Source organism: Microtus oregoni, unplaced genomic scaffold (assembly GCF_018167655.1).
Source record: "Microtus oregoni isolate MIOR12 unplaced genomic scaffold, Mior012 000035F_ref0000213, whole genome shotgun sequence".
In the NCBI taxonomy this organism is placed as follows: Eukaryota; Metazoa; Chordata; class Mammalia; order Rodentia; family Cricetidae; genus Microtus; species Microtus oregoni.
Window position 1 is genome coordinate 7,499,942 of NW_024543094.1, and position 16,883 is coordinate 7,516,824.

General features: G+C 40.1%; 1 protein-coding gene across 2 annotated transcripts in view; it reads left to right on the forward strand.

Moving 5' to 3' along the window:
- The window catches only part of Chrm3 (cholinergic receptor muscarinic 3), a 455,176-nt gene that overhangs the window by 202,440 nt on the left and 235,853 nt on the right, over window positions 1-16,883 (forward strand). For both annotated transcript variants that reach the window (XM_041630816.1, XM_041630817.1), the window contains exon 2: window positions 9,364-9,425. The gene's annotated coding sequence lies outside the window, so the exon portion shown is untranslated. The remainder of the gene's footprint in view (window positions 1-9,363; window positions 9,426-16,883) is intronic.

Below are 16,883 nucleotides of genomic sequence, written 5' to 3' on the forward strand. Positions count from 1 at the left end.
TACTGAAATCTACTCCTTTGTATAATTAATATACACTCAAAATTTTAACTTACTAAGTGGAGCTGGAGTTTTAGGATGTTGCTTTTTTATCCTGTTTTAAACAATCTTTTTTTATTTTACATATCAATCCCAGCTCCCATATCAATCCCAGCTCTTCCTCCCCTCCTCCCACTCCCCACCTTTCCCCTACCTACCCTCCATCCACTCCTCAGAGAGGGTGAGGCCTCCTATGGGGAGTCAACAAAGTCTATCACATCACTTGAGGTAGGACCAAGCTCTACACCCTACCCTTTAGTATCTAGGCTGAGCAAGGTATCCCTCCATAGGGAATGGGCTCCAAAAAGTCAGTTCATGTACTAGGGATAAATCCTGGTCTGACTACCAGTGACCACGCAAACTTCCCAAGCCACACAACTGTCACCCACATTTAGAGGACCTACTTTGGTCCCATGCAGGTTCCCCAGCTGTCAGTTCAGAGTCATTGAACTCCCACTAGCTCGGGTCAGCTGTTTCTGTGGGTTTCCCCATCATGATCTTGACCCCTCTTTGCTCATATTATCATCCATCCCTCTCTATGACTGGACTCCAAGAAGCTCAGCCCAGTGCTTAGCTGTGTATCTCTACATCTGCTTCCATCCATTCCTGGATAAAATTTCTATGATAATAATTAAGGTAGTCATTGTAAATGGAGACTGCTCCTTCATTTCCAGCCGCCAGATCCTGCACAATCACACAGAAACTATATTAATTACAACACTGTTTGGCCAATGGATTAGGTGTATTTCTAGCTAGTTCTTACATCTTAAATTAACCTATTTGGCAAACTAGGGAAAATAGCCTATCATCTATGTTATCTTTGTAAGTCTAAAGTTTGGAATCTAAATTACCTTTTATTATAACTAAGAAAAACTATAATTATAACTATTTAGTCTTCACCTCCATCAAAGACCCCAGAAGGATATAATATTACCTAAGTAAATAGAAAGTGCATTGTAAGCAACTTCCAGAACTCTAAAATATATATATTTTTAAATGAGCTGCACAAACACGATACCTTAAACATGAGCAGAAATATATATACACAAGTATAACAACTTGACCTTAAATTTGTATCACTAGACCAAGATCCATACCAATGGAAAGTATTCATCTCTATATCATATTCCCCCTTTTTAAAAAAAAATTACTATGACTATTGTCATTTATAACCAACCCTTTTAAAATGAAAATAAACCACTTATAAAAAATAATTTTATAAATCTGGGCATTGTTTTCTCCAAAATGCTTCCTCCTGCTGTTTGTTGGGCAAAATATTTTTAGAGTTTATGGAAACCTTTCAGGAGGTCTTGTTCCATCAAACCACATTAGCCTGTAAGGAATCCACAGGTTCTTATCCTCTGTGGAAACAAAAACAGATCCTCTTCTCCAAAGTAACATATCCTTAGACTCAAATTTTGAACTCAAGACACCTTTAAAATATATATGTTGGTTTAGCTTAGCAGCACCCGGAATCAAATTTCTCTCTGCAGTCAAAAAATTCAAAGAAAACACAATAATATATAGAATACAGACTCTCTGTCTATTTTCCATCTTCACATGACTTAATAGGCATGTATTTTCTTACTCTATTTCATTTTAATATTTAATATTTATTATCTCTACTTTTTTAATCTATGGCTGTCTTTACTCTTATTTTTAAACTATTTACTTCTTTTTATAACTATCTATACTCTTTTTCCTCTCTCTCCCAAGCCTACATACATTTTTAAAACACATTATGTCTCATTTAGTGGTCTTTTATATATAACCATGTCCTATTGTATATCTGAAATCCTTTTCTGACAGGAGCATTTTTTAAAAATATGTATTTATTTATTTATTTATTTATTTATCATGTATACAATATTCTGTCTGTGTGTATGCCTGCAGGCCAGAAGAGGGCACCAGACCTCATTACAGATGGTTGTGAGCCACCATGTGGTTGCTGGAAATTGAACTCAGGACCTTTGGAAGAGTAGGCAAGACCTCTGAGCATCTCTCCAGCCCCCAAGGAGCATTTTAAAATAGTAAACAGTATGGTTGCAGCAACCTTGGATGGTGGCTCCACCTCTCTTGGCCTTTTAACATGGCAGTGGTACGTTCACTACCAGATCTAGGACCATCAGGTGGGGGGTGTGCTCACCACCTCAACTCTGGGAAGCAGTTGGCCCATGCCAACACCAAGTAACTTTCAGCATGCTGTTCACAAACCCCATTCAAGAAGGTCCTCCTGAAGAAGCCAGAGCCATTTATACCACCAACATGAGCCAGGAAGCTGTTTCTGAAAAAGCCTGGGATAAAACCGGACTCTCTGAACATAGCAGACAATGAGGACTACTGAGAACTCAAGAACAATGGCAATGAGTTTCTGATCCTACTGCACATACTGGCTTTGTGGGAGCCTAGGCAGTTTGGATGCTCAACTTACTAGACCTGGATGGAGGTGGGGGTTCCTTGGACTTCCCACAGGGCAGGGAACCCTGAGTGCTCTTCAGGCTGGGGGGGGGACTTAATTGGGGGAGGGGGAGGGAAATGGAAGGCGGTGGCAGGGAAGAGACAGAAATCTTTAATAAATAAATAAATTTAAAAAAAAGAAAACTTAAAGGAACCTCACCATTTTTGCTATTAATGTTGAGTCAGGAAGCCTTCTCTTAAAGGAGCTGCACCAGCAGCAAACAAAGCCATCTGGAAAAAAAAAAAATGTGGCTACCAAGAAACTTCAATTGACTCCTGTTTTTGTGGGTCTAGAAAACCTCTTTCTTTTTCTAAAGTTTTTTAAGGTTTTATGTGTATCCATGCCCCAGAAGGTGGAGGTCATTTTGAAGGCAGAGACTATTCTTTCTTCCTGGCCACCCAGACCCTTAGTAATCACACAGAAACTGTATTAATGACAACACTGGCTAATGACTCAGGCATATTTCTAGCTAGTTCTTGCATCTTAAATTAACACATTTCTATTAATCTATGTATCACCATGAGGATGAGCCTACTGGTAAAATTCTGGCATCTGTCTCCTTTGGCAATCTGATTACACAGGGAAGGGCAGTTAAGGCACTATCTCCACTATTGTTTTTTGGTCTTAGCTGAGTCATCTTTGTAGATTCCTGGGAATTTCCTTAGTTCCAGGTGAATCCACAAGAATGACCATGGCTTTTTTATCCTTATACTGAAGGATGTTAGTAAACAGAGTAAGTTTAAATGTGCTTCATCTTCAGCCATAGCCTACTTAAATTCATATTTCATTTTAACCTCAATATAAACAAAAATGGAACTCAGAATCTGTATGAATTGGGCTAATACAGATTTTTTACTTCAATTTTCTAGGGCTTTATGATTTAAAAGAAAGTCAGAGCTGAAACTAACCTCCCTTTGGCATTTGTACATAGTCAGACTTGAATAAGAAATTGAATGGAGATTAAAGATGGGCATGACAAGATGACAAAATCGTGTGTGTGCTTATGCCAAGTTTCCCCTTCCTCAGTGTTTCTTGCACCTTTTAAAAGTAAATTAAATAAACTGAAGTAACATTTAATTGCCTGCTGCAGCCAATAAGCTTAGTTAATACTTTGATTTTATAAGGTCCTATGCTACCGCATTAAATTTTTAATTTTTTTCATGTTGCATGAAATCTATATATTTTCTAATTGATGTCCACATTTGAAATAATAGTCTCTTTTGGATTTACCTATGGTGACTCCAGGAATTGCATGAAGTAGCAACGCTGGGCTTTTAAGATGATAATCTAACAGATTTCATTTCCTCAAAACTTTGCTGAAAAAAAAAATCTTTGCTGCTTTCCAACTCTCTTAAGGATACACATTTCCTATCTCCATAAAAAGACAAAGCCTACTATGGGTAGTATGATCCTTAGGCAACCAATCCTGGGTTGTCTAAGAAAGATATCTAGGAAAACCAGTAAGCAGCATTCCTCTGTTGTCTCTGCGCTCACTCCTGCCTCCAGTTGTTACATCAAGATCCTGTCTTTAATTCCCACAATGATGGACTGTAACCTTAAGTCAAGTAAGCCTTTTCCTCCCCAAGTTGCTTGTGGCAATGATGTTTATCACAGCAACAGAAAACATACTAGAACAAAATTTTGGTCAAGATTTGTTATGGTTGTTCCTACTAATATCATATGGCATTTAATAAAAAGGGGGATGTGGCAAGCATGTCATTTACTTACTGAACTATACTTTGGGACAGTGGTGGACCTATGTATTTCATTTACAAATTGAAAATAATGACCAAACTCTTCCAACTCCTTTTGCCGGCTGCTATTTTAGGTTCTCTTATATGAAGTTGTTTTATTGAAAGAACCATCTTAGGGCTTGAGAGATAGTTCAGTTGATAAAGTTCCTTCTGTGTAAGCCTAAGGGCGGGATTCCCACCCTTGGCACCCACATGAGAAGCCTCTTTTAATCACAGAGCTAGAAAGGTGGAGACAGGAGGATCCCTAGAGATTAACAACATTCTGTGTCAAAAGCACAAGGTGAGTGACACTTGAGCAACAGCACCCAAATTTGACCTTTTGCTTTCATATGCACATGCATACATACACACACATACACGCCCAAAAAATCATTTCATGTTCTAAATTGCTTTGTCTCCCATACTATGAATGGACTGATGAGATAGGAGATGATAGACAGATCAGGGAAAGGGCGAATTTCTGCATGATCACCAACATGAATGTAATGCAAATGGGTTTTATTTAACCTCTGAGTTTGGGGGCTATATTTATCATATACCCGTAGAAAGGCTTTCAGTCTCAATCTCACCAAAGTACTTGTTATTTTGGTCTTCAAATGAAGTTGTCTAGCAAACTTTGAAAATTAAAATGGGAATATTTTGATTATCTCTAAGGGTCCAGTATCTAATTTCAGACGAATTCAAGAGTTAAATTAGTTAATTAAGCCCAGTTATTTCAAGATTGTGTGCAGGTTTAATTCTGTCTAACTCAGATGACAAGGGACTCATTTATCATCCACTTAAATTGTAAAAAAAAAAAAAAGAAAGAAAGAAAGAAAGAAAAAGAAGGAACATCTAACTTGATCCTTTGTGTCTTTTTTAAGATAAGAGAAGTGTGTATCCTCAGAATAATTAAAAGTAGCAAAGATTTTTTTAGCAAAGTTTGAAGTAAACAAATCCTGTCAGACAATCATTCTGAAAGTCCAGAGTTGCAACTTCACGCAGTTCCTAGTCACTATGGGTAAATCCAGAAAAAGACTGTTACTTCAAAAGAGGACAGGACAGCCTAACTCTTAGACACTGTCAATCAAAGGAGTAGTTTGTAGTCCCATGGAAAGAAATATGTCTTCTACCCTTCCGTGGTTATTATTCTGTCCCCAGCTTTGTGGCCTTCTGTGTTCAGCTATCCACACAATTAAGACAGCCATCTTGACATCACCAGTCGTACTCTTAAGTCTGTAACGTTCTGAACCATAGCTACTGAGATTCACAAAAACCAATCTTCTACAGTCAAGATTTAAAGCTTACTCATAAGTGAATTACATGCACAATTAATTGGCAATACAATAAATTTGAAGCCAGGATGGAAGTCAGCACCTTTGATAGTTTTCAAAATTAATACTTTGCTGTACTGATTCTGGAGAAACTTCAGGTCTTCAGCCTCAGGAATTGCTCCCAAATTCATTTAGGAGCTTACATCAACAGAAAATGTCATGATTTATTCCTTGTGGGCTATTGTCATATTAATGTGTAAATTTGCATTTTTCTTGGCCATGTATTGACTTGTTGAAGCTCTCTGGATTCAGCATGTCAGCAAGTTAGGAATCCTGGTTTTAAATTACACAAACATGATGAGGATGTCAACCAAAGTCTGCTCTGGCAGACTTAACCAGTCTTAACAATGAAATCCAAATGGTGGGCACTGGCTCAGTCACTGCTCTGTGGGAGATGGCAGAGCACTGTGAGATGATCAGCCTGCGTGCTAATGAAATCACCTAGAGAGATGGCTGGTCTGCATGTGAAAACAATCACCCTGCTATGCATTTGCCCTTTGAGTCCAGTCTTCAGGACCCACTTGAGAAGTGAAGCATGGCCCTACATGCATGTAGTACAGTTCTATGAGGGCTTCAGTCATGGCAGATGAGCTCCATGCTCATCCGTGTGCCACAAAGAAACTGCTTAGTAGATGCTGATGAGGAAAAGAAATACCACCTCCTCCCACCAAAGTGTCATTGGACCACATCTCCAGAAGGGGTGGAAGTGTTTATGTGGTTGGGTATACATGTTCATTTCCAAGAAGATGCTGCTGTGTAGAAGACACAAAAGTTCTAGTGATTATGTAGCAGGTACGATAATTCAAAGGTAGAACTGTTGAAATAGGAGCAGCGGGGCTCTGTCCCCGGCACCCGGCCGCCCACATGGCTAGCTCTAGCTTATGCCCAAAATAATTACATGGAAACTGTATTCTTTTAAACACCGCTTGGCCCATTATATCTAGCCTTTTCTCGGCTAACACTCGCACCTGGACTAGCCCATTTCTAATAATCTGTTTAGCCCACGAGCTGGCTTACCAGTAATGATCTTAATCTGCATTTGCCTGGAGTGGGAGAATCATGGCGACTCCTTGACTCAGCTTCTTTCTCCCAGCATTCTGTTCTGTTTACTCCACCCGCCTATGTTTTAACCTATGAGGGCCAAGCAGTTTCTTTATTGCTTAACCAGTGAAATCAACAGATAGAAAGATGACCCTCCTCCATCATAGAACACTCAAACAGAACTAGATTCTAGGTCTAGGCTGCGGCGGACTAACTGCTACCCCATACCTAAGCCTCAGTTTCCCTATATGCAAAATGAGTGGATGTCATAGAATGTTCAGCCCCAACCCTTCCTTTGGTCACACATTCTTCTCACTTAAAGGCACCCAGGAAAGGAAGGATCCATAATGATTTGTTCATTTCAGGTGTGATCGATGGTACAGGGGGAGGCCCAAGGAAAGGAAGAGCAGGGGTCCAGAGGGCAGATATCTAAAGGTGTGAAAGGTGATTCTCAAAGTAGCCATGTGCCTATATCTTCTCATTTTTTCCCCAGCCATTCCTTGCAGACTTAAACGAACATAATGCAGATCTATTGTGGACTTACGAATTACACTTTCCAGTTGCTATAGAACACCCTTAAACTTTGCTATCCATCTCTGAGCTTTTGTTGTTACAGGCCACACTTGTAGAGTTTGCTGCTCAGTTCCCTCTTCCTTGCTGAGAAAGTCCATTGCGTATGACCCTAGGTTCCTGCCGACTTCTCCCTTTGAAGGTCCTCTTTCTCACCTCTTCCTTCCGTGCAGACCTGGTCCCATTTGCTTCTCTGTGATGCCTGCTTCCTTTAGGTCCTTCACAGAAGCATCCTTCGCACCCACAGGCTCCTCTGTGCTCTCCCACAGTACCCTTCTCTTTGCCTGATTAACCTTTAAAAGTGGTGCTTTCAGGGCTAGAGCCGGGGGATCCATCAGTCAATAAAGTACTTGCCACATAGGCACGAGTACCTGAGTTTGTTCTCTGCTTGAAGATACTAGATGTGCTGGTATACACTTGTAACTCCAGCACTGGGGAACACAGAGAATTACATATCCCTGGGGCTTATCAGTCAGCTTACCTAGCATAACTGATGAACTTCAAGCCAGGTAGGCAGTGTTCCTAGGGATGACACTCAGATTGGTCTCTAGCTTCCATACACATAATCATTAAAAATTAGGTTAATAAAAAAAAGTGCTTCATGTGCTGATAGGTTTTGTCAAATTGCCACAAACTTTGACATACCTAGGATGAAGGCGTTCCTATTGAGAAACTGCCTCCAGCAGATTTACCTGTCTTCATGTCTGTAGGGCATTTTCTTTATTTCTGATTGATATGGGAGGGCCTACCCTCTATGGGCAGAGCCATTCCTGGGCAGGCAAGCCTGAGACTTCTAGGAAAGGTAGCTAAGCTAATTGTAAGGAACAAGATTGTAAGCTGTGTTGCTCATGGTCTCTGCTTTAGTTCCTACCCCAACTTCTCTCAAAAAAAAATTTAGATGAAGTAAAACCTAACCTCCCCATGTTGCTTTTGATCGTCATGTTTACCACAACTGAAAGTAAACCAGGTCACTTCTCTAAGGTTCTGGCCCATGTGCTAGACCTTCGATGCGAGTGCTACATCCGAATGGAGTAGAGAGGTGGCCTTAGTATTTCATTGTTTCCTCCTATGAGATGGGACTCTTTATGAGGTCATTACTGTTATACCCAAATATGCGGAGTCCCCACAAAAGCCAACAAGGGAAACTGAGTCCCATATGTAAAAGCAAAGAGCCTTTATTTTAATCAAGTTTGCAAACTCAGTCTCTCTGCGTGTCCAAAATATTGGAATATCTGGAGAGCCCTGAGCTCAGTTAGAATTGGAGGTAAGGGGTCCCTGAGGTTCAGGACCCCTGATTGGCTGACATTTGTCTAAGAGTGTCCTGGTGAGGTGTGCTGGCAGATGATCCTATCTACAGCAGTTGGAATGCCAGGCATTTCCTTTGAATGGTCTGCCCTTGGGTGGGGGCTGGGTTGTCAGCTTGTGGTTCTTTCCTGCTACCAGGTAAACTACTGTGACTTGGGCCTCTTATTTAAATTAATCAATGGTCAGAGTCCCAGGTGATAAAGGTTGGAAGTAAAGAACTTCCTGTGGATGACCTGTCCAGACTTAGATTTTCATGTCTGGTCCCCACAATTACAGGAGTTTATTCTTGAATGTTTCGAGGCATGGTGGAATGTAGGGCCTTCTGGGATATTAGGCACATGACTTCCCTCTGAAAATAAAGAGGGCTGAAAAGGGAGGGAGGGCAATGTCATCCTTCTCACTTTCCTTAGTGACCCTCTTTGTCAACCTGAGCTTAGGGGGACTTGAGGGATGAAGCTGCAAAACCAGAATCCAGCTGGGTTCAGTTCTTCCCAGCCCCCACCCCCTCCTGTTTTTAATATGTTCTCTCACTGGCCTGAAATTCTGGAACTCCTTCAGTCTCTACCTTCAAGGTTCTGGAATTACAGGTATGCACCATCATGCCAGGCTTTTTAATGTGAATTCTCAAGATGGAATTGAGGTTTTCATCCTTGTATGGCAGGCAATTTACTTACTGAGCCATCTCCCCAGCCCCCAGTGATATATAACTTAGCTTTTCTGAGTCCCTGTGCCCTCATTGCTGATAACTTGGATGTTTAGCCTCGATTCACTTCCAATTGGACATTCTAAAACTCTTTATGTTGCTTCGAATCATTTTTTTCTTAACTGTTTACCTCATCTCCCCATGGTCCTGTTTTTTTGTTAACCACATTTTGTTGTTTTCTAGTGCTGCATTCTGACTAGTGGCCAAGCACGGGACCTTCCGAACTTCAACAAAGGTACAGTAAGGTAAGTGTCTTTTCTAGTTGATTCTTTGCTTGAAAGGGGAATTGATGGCTTGGTCTTTAAGCTGATCAATGAGAAAAATAAATTATGAGCTGGTTTTAGGGACAACTTAATTTTTCTGCTGTGGGCATCACTTCTTCCCCATCAAAATAATAGGTTTCACCATGGCGTCTTTGAACATACACACCATTACAATTTGTCCCCATTGATTCCCAGACTGTGTGCATCTCAATATGACTATGCAGACATTCTCAATTGCTCAGTTGTGCCTTAGCAGAAATAACACTGTGTCATTTCCTCATCTGATTCAAATTTAAAGTAAAGGCATGCTAACAGAAATTTGAAACGAGCTGACTTTATTTTAAATACGTGTGTGTGTGTTTGTGTGTGTGTGTGTGTGTGTGTGTAGAGAGAGAGAGAGATGATAAGTAGATGGAGATAGATGATAGATAGATAGATAGATAGATAGATAGATAGATAGATAGATAGATAGATAGATATAGATAGATAATTAACCTCAACAACATCAGAATGCAGAATATTGAATTACCAGCATGTGTCTTAGTTTGTGCAAACAGATCACTGTTTGTATAGATTCTTGAATAACTTCTGGGGCAGTAGCCTGCTTCTGCAAATCTCCTAAGTGTAAGAACTGTCCTTTGATTTATATTGTCATTGTTCAAGTGGTCCAAATCCAGATTATGAGCATAAAGAAAGAGCAAGATTGTGAGACAGCACAATTTTCTTTTCACGTTACTGCTGACAATAATTTTTTTTTCTATCCAGCGAACACTGTTACTATCCTATCCCAAATGCATGCGTCCTTCCTGGCAGAATCTTGATGCTGTGAAGGACAGCAAAGCATTTCAACTAAATGTTCACATTATAATGGGCATGGTGACTAACATCTATAACTCTGGTACTCAGGAAACTGAGGCGAGATGATTACCACGAACTTGAAGTCAGTCTAGGCTACACAATAAGTTTCAGGTCAGCCAGGCTGCCTCAGGAAATCTTGTCTCAGAGGGAGAAAACAGCATCCCATCCCATCTCTTCACCATTCTTTACTTTAGCTGTTTGATCCAGTTCTAGCCAGTGGGCTCTGGGTTAGAGCCCTAAAGACAGCTTCCTTAGGAAGAATTGATTTTGAAAGGTTTTCCTTTTCTTCTGTTTCAGGATCCTAATAGAAAAGCATAGCCTCCTATTTCAATCTCAAAGATAAATTCAGCAGAGTCATAGGGGTCAGGAGCAGAAAGAGAAAATGAGTGTAAGCCCTGAAAGGCTGTGGTTACACACACACATACACACACTGGGAAGGAAGGGTTAAATAATGGGGAAATCCCTGGGCTGGTAACAAAGAGGACAGGTTGGCAGGTGATGATCCAGCTTGTATAGTTTTGAAAAATCATTTCACCTTCCCAGACCTCTGCTCTTTGTTTGTAAGTGGAGAAGAGTGTAAAGATGTTCTTTCAGTCATCACAAAATTGTTCCTCATCTCTTTGGGTTTTCTCTGATATTTAGGAAAGACCAGGGGTCTCTTTCTGGCTTGGGATGCTTGGGTTATCAGCTCCTCCCTTTGCTTTCCTCCAAATACATCCTGGGTCTCTGGTATCTTTTGCCATATTCCTCAGTACACTGCCTCTCAGAAAAGAGCATTAGCATCCACTTGACCTTCATTCTGGCCACAAAGAAACATATCTGGTACTCATCAAACTCCACTCTGGGAAGGATAGTAAGATCTGCTGGAACCTACCTGCTCTTTCCCGGGCATTTGCAATGAGTCCTAATGTACTGCCGTGACTTGGCACGTCTGATGGGATCTGGCTCACTCGTGCTTATTCCCTTTTGCTTCCTCGTCTCTGACTTCACTCTTTCCTTTGCTTTACTTTAATATGTCTCATTGGTGTCCTTTTAATGTGTCCCTTGGGGCCTCTAGCACTTGACACCATTTGGCACTTCCATCCATTCACTTTTCCCTTGTCTGTCTGTCTGTCTGTCCTCTCCTTTCCTCTCCACCCTTCTCTCCACCCCTCTCCTCTCCCCTTCACTCACCTCCTCTTCTCTCCCCTCCTCTCCTCTCCCTTGCTCCCTTCCCCCCTCTCTCCCCCCTCCTCTGTCCTGGGAACCATTTTCCATACCCTTTAAAACTGAAAATGTCTAATTTTTAAAGGCATAATAGAATATCCCCTCGTTAGCAAATACTGATATAGCTTAAGGGCAAGATAGATGTAATTGGGTCACAGTGGTTTATAATTCGTTGTCTCTCCTTCTCTTTGGCAATACCCTCCACAAGGACAGGGCCTCATCTTTTATCCTCGTTCCCTAAAGCACACCTTTCCTTGCAGGAGACTTATAAATATTTATTAAAGGTGTGGCTGTAGAATCAGAAAATGATGTAGGCTTAGTCGCCTTTAGAGAAATTAATCATTGCTCCAATATGTCTGCTGCTTCAATGGGTAAGAATGGAAAAATATCCTAGGGGAAAATGATAAGAGAAGGGACATAGGGCTAGACAGTGGTGTAAACAGAAAATAACCTAAGTCATTCGGAAAGATCACTTGAGAAATCTCAATTCAGTGGTCTCTTTGATCTACAATGAGGATGGAAGGTCATCTCTATGTGCGTCTACAGAGATTTTTTTTTTTTTTTTTTGGCTAAGCTGAGCACATTCACAATTAGAAAGTTGGTTGGATGAAGACTCAGAAAGTAAAACATTGAGTTCTTGAACAGCTAATGGCAACCCTTTATCTTTGTATGGATGTGATAATAATCTGTTGACACAAGAATTCAGTCTATGTCAGGAGCAGACACCATAGATATCATGAGTTGAAGCAATATACTGAAAGGCAGGCAGCTACCCTGTGTTGAGTGTTTCCCAGAGAGCACAGCAAAGTCATTTGCTCTTTATCCTGATTGTCACAGTGACTGTGTAGAGAAGCACACAATGTTAATATATTAAAAATGCTGATGGGAACATGGAAACCAGAAGAATGTCTTATCTGTCAATTAAGTAATATAGCCTCCTGCCTAGATGATAGCAATTCAGGGGCTTTCTGTTTGCTGCCAATTGAGATTTGACAGCTGTTGATAAAATATTTACATTCTGATTTCAGTCACATTGACAGTACTTTTGGGTCTCTGGTAGATGATAATTATATGGTAGGAAAACATTTAAAAATTGAGACTGATCCTATTGAACAGAATGATCTGCTTTTAAAACTGAACAAAAATGGCTATCCATCTTCTAAAGGACATGAAATGATAGAAGCCAGACACAAAAGGTGGAGAGGGGAGATGGTTCAGTCAGTAATGTCAGACCCAGGACGTGGGGGAAACGGCTCCGTCGGTAGAGTGCACCCGAGGAAGGGGAGCAGAGCTCAGAGCCCTAGCAGCACTGTCAGAAGCCATGCATAGATAGATAGTGCACATGCATTTCATTTCAGTGCCATGGGAGGGTGACGGGAGAAAAAAGAAGTCTCTAAGCTTGCGGGGCAGCCAAAGCAGTGAGCCACTCTGTCTCGGGAAACAAGGTGAAGCGCTATTGAGGAAAACATCCACCATCAACCTCTGGCCTTCAAACACATGTGCTCATACATATATGCACATGCACACAGACATGACAGAAAGATGTTCACCATGAAGGAAATGGGCTCCATGTTACAGTCATGTAACAAAAGGGAATAATACCATTTCCAACCCAGCTGCCTTGTGTACCCAGGTATTCTTACTAATTGTGGACCATGTGCCTCTCTTCCTTTCTCTCAGTTCTAAGCACAGAAAACAAAACTTGCTGTTCTCGCAGAGGATTTGAGTTCAGTTCTTAGCACCCATATGGTGGCTCACAACCATCTATCACTCCAGTTTTCAGGGGATCCAGTACCTTCTTTTGACCTCCACAGTCAGTCATGCATGCAGGCAAACAATCATACACATAAATAAAACAAATATTTAAAAAAATAATAAAAAGAGTCTGTAAAAAATTATAGCAACATAGTCATAACAAGCAAGAAAAACGGGGTGATTACTTTTATGAAAATTCAGATCTGGAGTTTTTAGGTGGTGGTTTTTAACTAAAAGGAGTTTCACAACACAGAGAAATACATTTACAGTCCAAGAGAAGCAAGAGGGTTCTTGTGCTCATGATGAAAAAGTTGCGGAAATGGACTTGAAAATTAAAGGCATGACCTTTGTGCTGAGCAGCATGCATGCGAGGCCAGAGGAAGCTTTCACAGCACATTGAAGAGAACCTTAAAAGAAGCTTGTAATTTGATAAAATGGAACAGGTGTGTGTGTGTGTGAGAGTGTGTGTGTGTGTGTGTGTGTGTGTGTGTGTGTGTGTGTATGAACTAAATTTACACTCCGGTGTATCATAGGGAAAAAAGTAATGAAATTTATGCAATTTCTCATTATCCCAAGGCTGCAAACCCTATCCAATTTCAGCATGTTCTTTCAGCAAGATAGTTATTTAATTCTTGCTGCATGGTCCTGGGACGTGAGTGCTAGGTGACCTGTACCAATGCTTTAATAAGCAGTCTGTTCCTTTGATGAGCTGAAAATACACCATGATGATTCAAACTCTGTGTGTGTGTGTGTGTGTGTGTGTGTGTGTGTGTGTGTGTGTGTGTAAGTGCTGGAAAATGTTCCTATGGCACCAGGCTAAAGTGATGTGATCAAGCTACCATGATCTGTGTCTTTAGTTTGTTTGGAGTCCTGAAGACTTCATAGAGATAGACTCAAAGATGGTTTGGAGAATATGTTTGTAAAAGGGAGGTGTGGTTGGCATGCAAGTTAGAACAAGCGGTAATGTGTTTACAGGACTTCAGGAGCATAGGAATACAACATTAAGGAAAGAGCGTTGTAAAATGTGACTCAACTAAATAGATAGATTGACTGGTTGATTGATTGATTGATCTTAAGGCCAAATATATTTTATTTAAGATAAAACTATAATATGGGCATAAGTCTTTATCCTTTGACAAACAGAAACATTATTATGTGTGTAACTTGGACTTGATATATCCCATTTTTCTTTATTTTTAAATGTATTTTTAGCCTGCAAACAAGTATATGTTTTATCAATACATTAAGTATGTTCCCTTAATGCCCCACTCTGTCTCTCTTCACCCCTCCAATTGGTTCCTTTTGTTTCCCCCAGATAAATTTACTTATACTCCATGTCATATATACATGCATGATATTGTGTATTTATATCAAATCAGACCCCAAATGACAGAAAACTTACAATATTTGTCTTTCCTAGAGGTCATAGTTTAAATAGAATAAACAGAGGACAATAAGGGGTTGTAGACATGAAGGCAATGCAAGTGACTACTTCTGGATGTTGATGGTCACTCGTAGGATATGTGCGAGAACAGGATGTATGAAGGCAGGAGGGTGTCTGTGCTAAGAAAGCTAAGGGAGCTTGAATTTTATATTTAGTATAAGAGAAAAGCACTGAAATGGCTTGGCATGAGCCAGGATAGGGGTAGCACTGACAGGCAGTGACATACAACTTTTAAAGTATGTACATAGAACACTATAATAGTATATTATATGAGCTCTTTCGTGTGTTTTGATGATAAGAGTAATGCAATAATTGTCATAGAAGTGTTAATAGTCATGGAAGTCATGATTTAAATGATTCCATGCCCATTGAATCAGTATGATAAGATCCCGACTTCCAAAAGGATTTTTGGAAGGTGCTTGGGGGTAAGGACAGAGCCATCATGAATGGGGCTAGAGACCTGACAAACCAATTAAGGGCTCTCATTAATTCCTTCTACTATGTGACGATACGGCTTTCATTCACATCAGCCCCACTCCTGGTAATAGTAACAATATTAGTTGTAATTTCCCTTCTCACAGGCTTAGTTGCAATCTGTAAAAAGGGGTCACTGAACCACCTTGTTGCTCAGGATTGCTATGAGAATAATAAAGAAATTGCTCATAAAATTCCTGGTGTAGCACTCAAGTGTATGGGCTGGGTATGAGAGCATGAGGGATCATTCCATGCTGGAGAAAGGAAGATTTGGAGAGAGATTTTCTGTGATCAGAACACAAAGTTTGAAAGCTGATTTGAAGGAGAATTGAAGGCAATTACAGCCCGCCGTTGTGACCGCAGATCTGTATTTCATCCAAGACTGATGGATTTAACAGAAATTGATTCGAGTTCACTTTTCATAAGCTAAGTGGAGATCTTTATGTGTGTGGGTGGGGGGGTACATTTTAGAGCAAACATCTTGAGGGGCTAACTATATGTAATGAGGTTTTCTACTTGGAAGTGACATAGCCTATCACAGCATCTGAGCCAGTGAACAAAGCAAAGACAAAACTGAATAAACTAAATGGAACTGATTAAATAAAACGTTGTTTTAATAGTATCCTACAAATACACATTAAAATCAATGTCTTAAGATAGGGTATGTATGTAAGTTTATGTAATTATAAAATTATGGATTTTGGTTTCCAAATTGAGCATCATAGATCAGACCAGCACCTAGTTCATTAAAGTGGCCAGAAAATAAATGAACCATATATTCTCCCTCACATGCAGATTCTAGCCTATAATACACACACACACACACACACACACACACACGAATGTAATCTATATACATACACACAACTGTATAGATTGGTGCATCGTAGTATGCAGAATGGAGAAAAAGAAGGGGTATTAGTATTGAGGATGGACAGAATGAAGGTAATAGACAATTGAGTCATGAATGAAGACATAAAGCTAATTGTTTTCTGATTTTGACTTCCATGTGGACTTGTCACTTTTTGGTGGTATATAAGTGCATATGAATGTATTTGATACTGAAAGTGTAGGATCCTCTATGAAGCTCCACAGCTTCAGCATGCTCGGCTGCTCTCAGTGGAAAGTGTCACGACTTCTACGTGGTTGTTCTGTCTGCCTATGCAGAAGCTCATTGAGGTGCATATAGACTTTGGGTTCATTTCTATATGAGATATCTGTTATTTGCTAAGTTTTGATAAATTAAGCATGTAGAAGCAAAAAGAAGCAATAAGCAAGGCCCATTTTATGAACTCATAATTTTAAAGAGACCCTTCACCTTTAAAAGTTATAGATTGAACTGGAAACATTAGCCTGCAAGCCTAACTACTCAGGAAAGTAAGGCAGGGGGGCTGAAGATTCAAGGTCTGCTAGACGTATAGAGTGAGTTAAAGTTTAATTCTAGTTGAAACATAAGACTTGTATATGGCTGATTGGAGGAGCAGTTGGCTTGCATGAACTAAGTTTTATCCCACTACTATAATAGGAAGCTAATATATTCTATTAATCTTTATCAGCAAATTTCGTTTGAATGGCTGCTTAATGACAAGCTGTGTGAGCTAAAGTAATTTTATGAACAAATGTGCCTCACTGAAAAACAGAGTTGGGACACCATGGAACATAGAAACTGTAATAAAGACAAGGTTGTGTTCAGATAGAAGAAG